Here is a 10,283-nt window from a genome sequence, read left to right as displayed (position 1 = left end):
AAACAAATCTAGCCTTAGGGAAGGAGAAACTTTATTGTAAAAGACTTATCATAATAGAGAAAATGCTGCAAACACAAGATCTACAAGTGTCTCAGAATAAAGGTGGGAATGGTTTTCCTTTACAGGAAGAAGTAAAGTAAGTCTAGAAATTACTAGATGTGGGGGAGTGGGGTGCTCCAGCAATTGGACAGAAAATATCTCAATCAGCAGGTTCTTGGGAGGGACCTGCTGTTAAGGGGGAGGGTAGAGTAGGAGGTGTTGCACATTTCATTGCTCACTGAAATTGAAGTGCGGCCAGAGTTCAGGAACCGGGGGAAGAGAGATGTCTGCCTAAAATACAGTCATCTAGCAGGCATTTTGTCTAGATTGGTCAATGGGAACAGACAGTTCACCTAATCATTTATGTGACAAACAATGGGAATTTGGAGGGTGTGTGTCTGTCCTTGTTATAAGGTCAAACAATGGGTCTTATCCGAGTCTCATGGGGAAGAATGGATTTCTTTGCAGTAAGCCATTTCCTGGGCCACCTAAGGTCTGGGGTATTTCTTAGCCATTGCTATTTTCCAGAAGCACACATGAAGCTCAATATTGTGATATCTACCCGTCACTCACCTTTAACAATTTTCTTTTTCCTTTTTTTTTTTTTTTTGAGACGGAGTTTAGCTCTTGTTGCCCAGGCTGGAGTGCAATGGCGTGATCTCGGCTCACCACAACCTCCACCTCCCAGGTTCAAGTGATTCTCCTGCCTCAGCCTCCCAAGTAGCTGGGATTACAGGCATGTGCCTCCATGCCCGGCTAATTTTGTATTTTTTAGTAGAGACGGGGGTCTCTCCATGTTGGTCGGGCTGGTCTCGAACTCCCAACCTCTGGTGATCTGCCCGCCTCGGTCTCCCAAAGTGCTGGGATTACAGGCGTGAGCCACCGTGCCCAGCCAACAATTTTCAACTCATGTCAACCTTGTTTCATCTAAACCCTGTATACCCTCTCAGCTCCCATCAGGCACTGAATTACTATGATGCAGATCTGTGATATGTCATTTTACTCGTAATGTTTTAATATCAACATACATTCAAAACCTTTTTTCCCAACAAAGTCTAATCCATATTTCTGACATCCTTCCAATCAAGAAAAGGATCTTACAAGAAAATGCCTTAACTGCAGGTTCCCTACCCCAGATAAACACCTACTGACTGATTGATTGATTGAGACAGAGTTTTCGCTCTTGTTGCCCAGGCTGGAGTGCAGTGGCACAATTTCAACTCACTGCAACCTCTGCCTCCCGGGTTCAAGCAATTCTCCTGCCTCAGCCTCCTGTGTAGCTTGGATTACAGGCATGTGCCACCATGCCCAGCTAATTTTTTGTATTTAGTAGAGACGGGATTTCACCACGTTGGTCAGGCTGGTCTCGAACTCTTGACCTCAGGTGATCCACCCGCCTCAGCCTCCCAAAGTGCTGGGATTACAGGTGTGAGCCACTGCACCCAGCCTATTTGTTACTTTTATCAATAAGTTTAGACCCATGTTTTAAAAGCAAAAAGAGCTCATTACGGCTGTTTCCAGTCAATAATTGTTTAATTTACTGGCATTTTTATCACATTTCTGTATTCAGCATTTTTTCTTGCATCCCACACTTTTTGTTTCAATTAGGGGCTATAGGTGTTAAATTCTCTGATTGTGGGTGTATCTGATATATCTTTATTCCACCCTCAATCTTGAACTATGGTTCCAGGAATTGCCAGATTCTTCTCATTAATGGATATCTAATGAATTCTGCAATATGCTCTTTACCATCAGCCTTGGCTCCAAACTGCTTTAACTTGGAAAGATGTCCAGTCTGTTCACCCTTACTTCTTCCAAACTTCCACAGTTCTCTTGCTCTCTTTACTTAGGTTCTGCATTGAGTTCTTGCACTTCTCTATCAATATATAGACTTTAAGATGAGGTGGCATAGAAGAACAATAAGGGGGGATAGTTTCACATTAAATACAGATAAGTAGAGCTTAAGCAGGATTTTTGGAAAACAGAGAGAATGCTAGAGTAACAACAGGTTTAGTTGTCAAAGGATTTCTCTCTATCCATCTCAGCAAGAGAGAATCAGGTGTCCTGAGATTAATTGGTTTTATTTAATTTATTTATTTTTTAAGATGGAGTCTCACTCTGTCACCCAGGCTGGAGTGCAGTGGTGCGATCTCAACTCACTGCAATCTCTGCCTCCCAGGTTCAAGCGATCCTGCTTTACCCTCCAGAGTAGCTGGGACTACAGGCACGCACACCACCACACCTGGCTAATTTTCGTATTTTTTTTAGTGGAGTTGGGGTTTCACTGTGTTGTCCAGGCTCCTCTTGAACTCCTGACCTCAAGCAATCTGCTTGCCTCCGCCTCCCCAAAGTGCTGGGATTACAGGTGTGAGCCACCGTACTTAATTGGTTTTAACTAAGTATTCCAGGCACAAAAAGTAGAAAGAGAAACAGGTAACAGTCAAATTAAACACCTCTAATTCTGAAATTCACACCTGATCTAGCTCTCATAGAGAAATGCTGGTCCTCAACCCTGGTCACATATCAGAATCATCTGGGAAACATTTAAAACACAAAAATGTTTTGAACAAATTCAATAATAAATCTCTGTAGCTATAGGCTTCATGGAACCTATCACTTCTTCCTTTTGCTATTTTAATAAAAGCGCTCAGTTTTAGAAGCAATTCAGGAGTCGATTTTGGCTGTATTTGGACATTCCAAAAGTTAAAGTAATTGGTCTAAGGACATCTGAATAAGGACATCCTTTTATATTATAAAAGAGCATTCTTTTGTAGTATAAGGACATCCTTGTATAATCTACCTAGGATATTCATTCAGTAATGAAGAATTTTTGACTTTTGGCCTGGCCTGTGCTACAGTTGACCACCTTAAACTGTTAACAAAATGCAGATCCCATCAATGAGCGTCCTGTGACTGCAAGCAAGTGTGTTGGGGGAATTACTTATAGGAAAGCTACAGGTTGATTCACAGAAAGAAAAGAATATCAGATTTTCTTTGTGATGCTCCCATTGGAATGACTTAATATGCCAATCTTTGGAACAATAATTGTGCTAGGGAAGGGGCTAATGTGATTTACATTCCCAACTACCCCAGAGTAAGGAAAGAAATGCCAGACAGGCAAAATTAACAGGTGTGTATGCCGGGCACGGTGGCTCATGCCTGTAATCCCAGCACTTTGGGAGGCTGAAGCGGGTGGATCACCTGAGGTCGGGAGCTCGAGACCAGTCTGACCAACATGGAGAAACCCCATCTCTACTAAAAATACAAAATTAGCTGGGTATGGTGGCACATGCCTGTAATCCCAGCTACTTGGGAGGCTGAGGCAGAAGAATCGCTTGAACCCAGGAGGCGGAGGTTGCAGTGAGCCGAGATCGCACCATTGCACTCCAGCCGGGGTAACAAGAGCGAAACTCCTTCTCAAAAATAAAACAAACAAACGAGACTTGGCGAAGTAGGAGCCCTGTGTGATCGTGCGTCAGAGTCCGGGCTCGGACCGGTCCTGGCCAGGCAGTTAACAGGACGGTCTCCGGAGGCCGGGATTCGCGGAGGGTCCACCGGCAGGAAGAAACCCCAGGAGGAAGAAACCTCAGACAGCTGGCCGGGGAGGTAGCGCGGCATCCCAGCCTCAGGCGTGCGAGGACAGTGTGCCGGTGAGTCTCCCCAAAAGTGGTGCCCTTGTGATGTCGATGACAGGTCTACCTGTGTGCCCGTGGGCTGCTCTCTCGCCGGTGGGTCATAGTCGCGGAGAGCAGAACCCGGCAGCTTCAGGGGCTGCCTGGGGGTGGGTATTACCTGCTCTGTGTGTGTGTGTGTGTGTGTGTGTGTGTGTGTGTGTGTGTGTGTTACTATGTAAATGCTTAAACAGTTGGGATAAGTTATGGTGGACTGATCCGGTAATTCTCCCCATTAAGTGACATGTTACTGAATAGGCCAGAGCAAAGCTGATTTGGCATCCTCTGTCGTTGTTTGGAAACTTGGATCTCAGTTCAGGAGCTAAGACCATGTACTTGGGTCAGGCAGCAAGCATGAGCCCGCCTGACTCTAAGTTCTTGGCTGCCACCTGGTGGTAATATTGAAGGAACACACCACTCCCATCTACAGATTAATGTGGACGGAAGGGACTGCACTGAAGACTTCATCTGGTTGCTGAGACAGGAACTGAAAATACAAATGATGATTTTTAAGGGGCACCGCTCTACAAATGTGTGTGGTTCTCTTGCTAATGAAGAAAGAGAAACTCTACTCCATCATCAAGAAGTGTCCTCTGAGCCCTTCCAGCATTTATCTGCACCCCGTGTGCAGCTGGTTGAACTGGGTCCCCACCCCAAGAGATGTCTTCATCCTAGAACCTGTGAATGTGACCTTATTTGGAAAAAAGGATCAGCCAGGCACGGTGGCTCATGCCTGGTGTAATCACAGCACGTTGGGAGGCCAAGGCAGGAGGACTGCTTGTGCCCAGGAGTTTGAGACCAGCAACATAGTGAGACCCCATTTCTGAAAAAAAATAAAAAATTAGCCGGGCATGGTGGCCCACACCTGTAGTACCAGCTACTCAGGAGGCTGAGTTGGGAGGATCGCCTGAGTCCAGGAGGTTGAGGCTCCATGAGCTATGATCATACCACACTGTACTCCAGCCTGGGCGATAGAGTGAGACTCTGTCTTAAAAAAGAAGAGGGGAGGGGAGGGGAGGAGAGGGGAGGGGAGGGGAGGAGAGGGGAAGGGAGGGGAGGGGAGGGGAGGGGAAGGGAGGGGAGGGGAGGGGAGGGGAGGGGAGGAGGGGAAGGGAGGGGAGGGGAGGGGAGGGGAGGGGAGGAAAGGGGAAAGGAGGGGAGGAGAGGGGAAGGGAGGGGAGGAGAGGGAAGGGGAAGGGAGGGGAGGAGAGGGAGGGGGAAGGGGAGGGGAGGGAGGGGATCTTCACAGATGTAATTAAGAATCTCCAGATGAGATCATCTTGGATGATCTGGGCCCAAATTAAATGACAAGTGTCCTGATAAGAGACACACAGAGATGAGAGAGAGAAGAGATGCAATGTGAAGACAGAGGTGGAGATTGGAGCAATGCAGCCAAAAGCCAGGGAATGCCTGGAGCCACCAGGAGCTGGAAGAAGCAAGGATGAGTTCTCCATGAGGGCCTCCAGAGGGGGCATAGTCCTGTGGACACCTCAGCCTCCAGAATGGAGAGAAAAATAATTTCTGTTGTGTTAAGTTACCAAGTTTATAGTAATTTTTTTTTTTTTTTTAGAGTCTCACTCTGTTGCCCAGGATAGAGTGCAGTGGTGCAATCTCGGCTCACTCCAACCTCTGCCTCCCGGGTTCAAGTGATTCTCCTTCCTCAGCCTCCCAAGTAACTGGAATTACAGGTGTGTGCCATGACGCTCAGCTAATTTTTGTATTTTTAGTAGAGATGGGCCATGTTGGCCAGGCTGGTCTCAAACTCCTGACCTCAGGTGAACCGCCCACCTTGGCCTCCCAAAGTGCTGGGATTACAGGCGTGAGCCACCGCACTTGGCCGTCTATGGTAATTTGTTACAGCAGCCCTAGCCTGACTAATACATTCTGTCTCCACTGGGAGCCATGGCTTGTTCAAAGAAATGACACCAGGCCCTCACCCCATATGCCATGGAGGTGGGTTCCCCTGCATACTCTTAGACACTCACATTTGCTGGGAGACGTTTTACCCACCAATAAGGAAGCTGCAAAGCCCTCCATCAGTCCCCTCAAGAGCTCTTACCTCAGTCAGATGTGCCCAGCATCATGAAAGCAGAGAGACCTTATCCTGAATTGTCAGATGGCAGTCAAGGTTGCAAAAGCAGAGACAGACTAATGATCTTACATATTACCCATGACCACAAATCCAAGATGACAGAGTGGAAGAACTGAACTGAACTTAGAGGAAAAAAAAGAGGACGGGTGCAAAATTAACGTGTGTATGCCGGGCACGGTGGCTCATGCCTGTAATCCCAGCACTTTGGGAGGCTGAAGCGGGTGGATCACCTGAGGTCGGGAGTTGGAGACCAGCCTTACCAACATGGATAAACCCCATTTCTACTAAAAATACAAAATTAGCTGGGTATGGTGGCACATGCCTGTAATCCCAGCTACTTGGGAGGCTGAGGCAGAAGAATCGCTTGAACCCAGGAGGCGGAGGTTGCAGTGAGCCGAGATCGCACCATTGCACTGCAGCTGGGGTAACAAGAGTGAAACTGTGCCTCATGCCTGTAATACCAACACTTGGGAGGTGGAGGCGGGTGAATCATTTGAGGTCAGGAGTGTGAGACCAGCCTGGCCAACATGGTGAAACCTCTCTCTACTAAAAATTTAAAAATTAGCTGGGTGTGTTGGCGGGTGCCTGTAAGGAGCCTGAGGCAGGAGAATTGCTTGAACCCAGCAGGTGGAGGTTGCAGTAAGCATTCCAGCCTAGGCGATACAGCAAGAGTCCATCTCAAAAAAAAAAAAGAGAGAAAGAAAGAGCCCTATAAGGAAGACAAATATAATCCTTTCAGCTCCTCCCTTTCACCCTCATGAGACTTTGGGAGGAGGGGCGTGCATCTACCTTGATTTTCTATTGGTGTTGAAGGGGATCAGAATACATTACCCCAAAACAGGCCACTTTGGCATAAGGATTATTTTGAGCTGAGGGCAACTGAGAAACCGCAGACAAAAAGAGCTCTCTACCCACTCCCTTTCTGCCTAAAAGCAGGGAAATTCCCCATGTAAAGATGTTTCTCTATTCCATAGCAGGGTGACTGGCACAGAGATGAGTTGGCATGACAAACATTACTAAACAACCCTTACCTTACCCACCACTTCCTAGTCATCTTTCCACAAGTTACCAGCCCTAGGAACCCAAACTCTCCCTCCCTCCCTCTGTCTTTCTCAGAGTCTCTGTCACCTAGGCTAGACTGCAGTCACACAATCATGGCTCACTGCAGCCTCCAACTCTTGGGCTCAAGAGATCCCCCCACTTCAGCCTCCTGAGTATCTGGAAATACAGGCACACACCACCACTCCTGGCTAATTAAAAAAAAAAAAAAAATTCTTTTTTTTTTGATCGTGCACAGTGGCTCATGCCTCTAACCCCAGCACTTTGGGAGGCCAAGGTGGGTGGATCACCTGAGGTCAGGAGTTCGAGACCAGCCTGGCCAACATGGTAAAACTCAGTCTCTACTAAAAATACAAAAAATTAGCCGGGCGTGGTGGCTTGTGCCTGTAGTCCCAGCTACTTGGGAGGCTGAGGCAGGAGAACTGCTTGAATCCAGAAGGCGGAGGATGCAGTGAACCAAGATCATGCCATTGCACTCCAGCCTGGGTGACAGGGAGAGACTCCATCTCAAAAAAAAAAAAAAAAAAAAAAAAAAAGGGAAAATGGTATATAAGCCCCCAAGTCTAACCACTGCTTTGCATTTTTGCTCCTTTTATGTGAAGCCCCCGTGCATGTAAAAATATTAACATTTGTATGTCTTTCCTCCTGTTCATCTACCTCTTGTCAGTTTAATTCACAGACTCCAGTCACAGAATCTAACAGGATAAATGAAGTTTTTCCTCTCCTGCAATTCAACTACGAGTGGTGGGACTGTTTCTGGGGAAGAACCGACACAGTTCTCTCTATTGGAATCCAAACATCCAAACACACAGGCAAAGTCTAAAAAGACAGTAACCACAGGAGTTACAACAGATTTGCTATTTAGATAGTGGGAAAGGACAAAAATTAATTAAAACGCAAATACTGGTCAACAAGCAAGGCCCTTTCATATAGACGATGAAATAACAATCCATTCTATACCAGGATACAATATTTTTCTGAAGTCTCTTTGAAAGAAACAATTTCCCATAATTTTGATTCTAGGGTGGGTGGCTGGTTTGTGGGGAGGGCAACCATTTGTCAATGCCATTAAGTTATTTATTTATTTATTTATTTTTTTGAGACGGAGTCTTACTGTCACCTAGACTGGAGTGCAGTGGCACGATCTTGGCTCACTGCAACCTCCGCCTCCCAAGTTCAAGTGATTCTCATGCCTCAGGCTCCTGAGTAGCTGGGACTACAGGCACATGCCACCATGCCTGGCTAATTTTTGTACTTTTTCAGTAGAGACAGGGTTTTACCATGTGGGCCAGGCTGGTCTCGAACTCCTGACCTCAAGTGATCCATCCACCTCAGCTTCCCAAAGTGCTGGTTTTACAGGCGTGAGCCACCGCGCTTGGATGAAGTAAACTTCTTTAAAGATGACAGTAAGTTTGATCTATAAGGCTGATGTCAAGGAACATATCAACAGATGCTGTGATCACTGGGGCAAGGACACACTTGGACATTCTTTTTTCTTACTCTGATGGAGGTAAATGCTGTCTGATCTATGAAAACAATCTTTCTACACCCACGATTAAATAAAACTTTCTAACCCAGTTATGATTCTCTGGATTTGGGGGAACAGAATATCATAAATGCCATTGAAGAAGCTGGGATTGACTGGATTTAGCCAAGATAACACAAAAGCCAGATGGTATTTGATTTTTGCAACACAGTGGTTTAACTATTCAGATTCAGGAAAGTATTGAGCTTCCACAGGGAATTCCTAATGATCTGAATAATCTGCAGGATTGATGTTCCAGATGCCTCTGAAGGGAGGACATGGGTCAGCACAGGAGACTCCCTAATCACAGCCAATGATCAGTTCAAACCCATCTGACCACTATCGCAACAACACATGATGGTAATTATTTAGGATCACGGGGCATTCTCTGGACTACCCACAAATTACCCTAATCATCACTCCACAGCTTGAAATCAGTTCCCACTGGGCTAATTTTACTTATCTACCACTTATCTCCTTATGAAAAAAAAAATGTCCCATGAGCCAGGGACACTCACTTACCACTTGCTTGCAAGCTGGGACCTATGAGTAGCAAGCAGAGAGATATTTGGGATACTTAAGTAGTAGGATTGGAGGCCTTCTTTCAGGCCAACGGGTTCTGTATAAATCTGCTCTGGTACAGCTTATGGGCAGGAGTTACTTCTTGAAGCAAGATAGAGGCCAAACTTGGGTAGGTTGATTGTAACCCAAGACACAGAAGAAATTATTAGCAGTTGAACTAAGAGTTTTATGATACGGTAAAGGCTTGGAACATGCCACTCAGGCAACCCAAAACTCTGTGTTCACCTATTTGTTAAATTTTCATTCATCAGGGAACTATCGACCAATATGCCAGGCAGTGTACCAGGCACTATCATGAATAGCAAGACCAGACAGAATCCCTGCCTTCTTGCAGCTGACCTTCTAGTGGGGGACACAGGAGGTTAACATGTGAAAAGTACACACACGAGATTTCCAGAGAGCAGTGTGAGAGGACACGGACAAGGAGACATGAACTTTTAACTGGCCAAACCAGGTTGCTTTCGTTTATAAAGGCCTTAATTGGAAACAGAAAGGTACAGATCCCACGTCAAGGGGAAGCAAATAAGACCCAACTGCTGCTGGGGCTGGAATGTTTGTGTTCAACCTAGATTCAACGGCACGAATTTCACCCCTAAAAGACCTGAACAAACAATTTGGATAAATGCCCACCAGGTGGCAGGAGTGCCTCTTCCCTTCATTTCTGCAATTGAAATTAAACATGCACTTTATCCTTTTAAAAAAAAAAAAACCATTTTGTTTTCATAAGCTATTTTTATCCTTTTCAATGTTGAAACCAGTTGATTTCACAATACTACTAAATAACATACTTAAAATATAGTGCCAATGTAGCAAGTCTCTAAGCTAGTATCTAGGTAAAATATGGCCCTTACCTTCCAGGCCTCCACGTTGATCTCAGTTGCTTCTGATTCTTAACTTGATTCACAAATCTTACCTGGAATTGCTTTACAAGTCAGTCAGCTTCTTTCAACTCAGAGTCCAAAGCTTTCCCGTGGCTGTGTTCTGAATCCCAGAGCTTCAATTCTGCTGAGAGCCCAACATCCTTGCTGGCGGATTTTCTCATCAGGCAAAACGTTCCCTACTCTTTTCCGCTCTGCGTTCGTCCTTTTATAAAATTGGAGTTGAATGACGTCGATTAAAATAAATTAGTTTCAGCTGCAAATCCAACACAAGTGGAAAAGTGTTCAAATCTCAATGAAACCATAGAAGCCACGTACTGTATGTAGTCAACGATGACAAAGCTTATCTGACCGACTAAGTTGAATGTGGCCAAATAAATCACATAGGAAACCTCAACTCTTTCCTGCTCCCTGTGAAAATACAAAACAGGACGAAG

The sequence above is a fragment of the Nomascus leucogenys genome, chromosome 18 (assembly GCF_006542625.1).
Source record: "Nomascus leucogenys isolate Asia chromosome 18, Asia_NLE_v1, whole genome shotgun sequence".
Classification (NCBI taxonomy): domain Eukaryota; kingdom Metazoa; phylum Chordata; class Mammalia; order Primates; family Hylobatidae; genus Nomascus; species Nomascus leucogenys.
The sequence above is the reverse complement of the archived record's forward strand: the minus strand, read 5'-3'. Positions refer to the sequence as shown.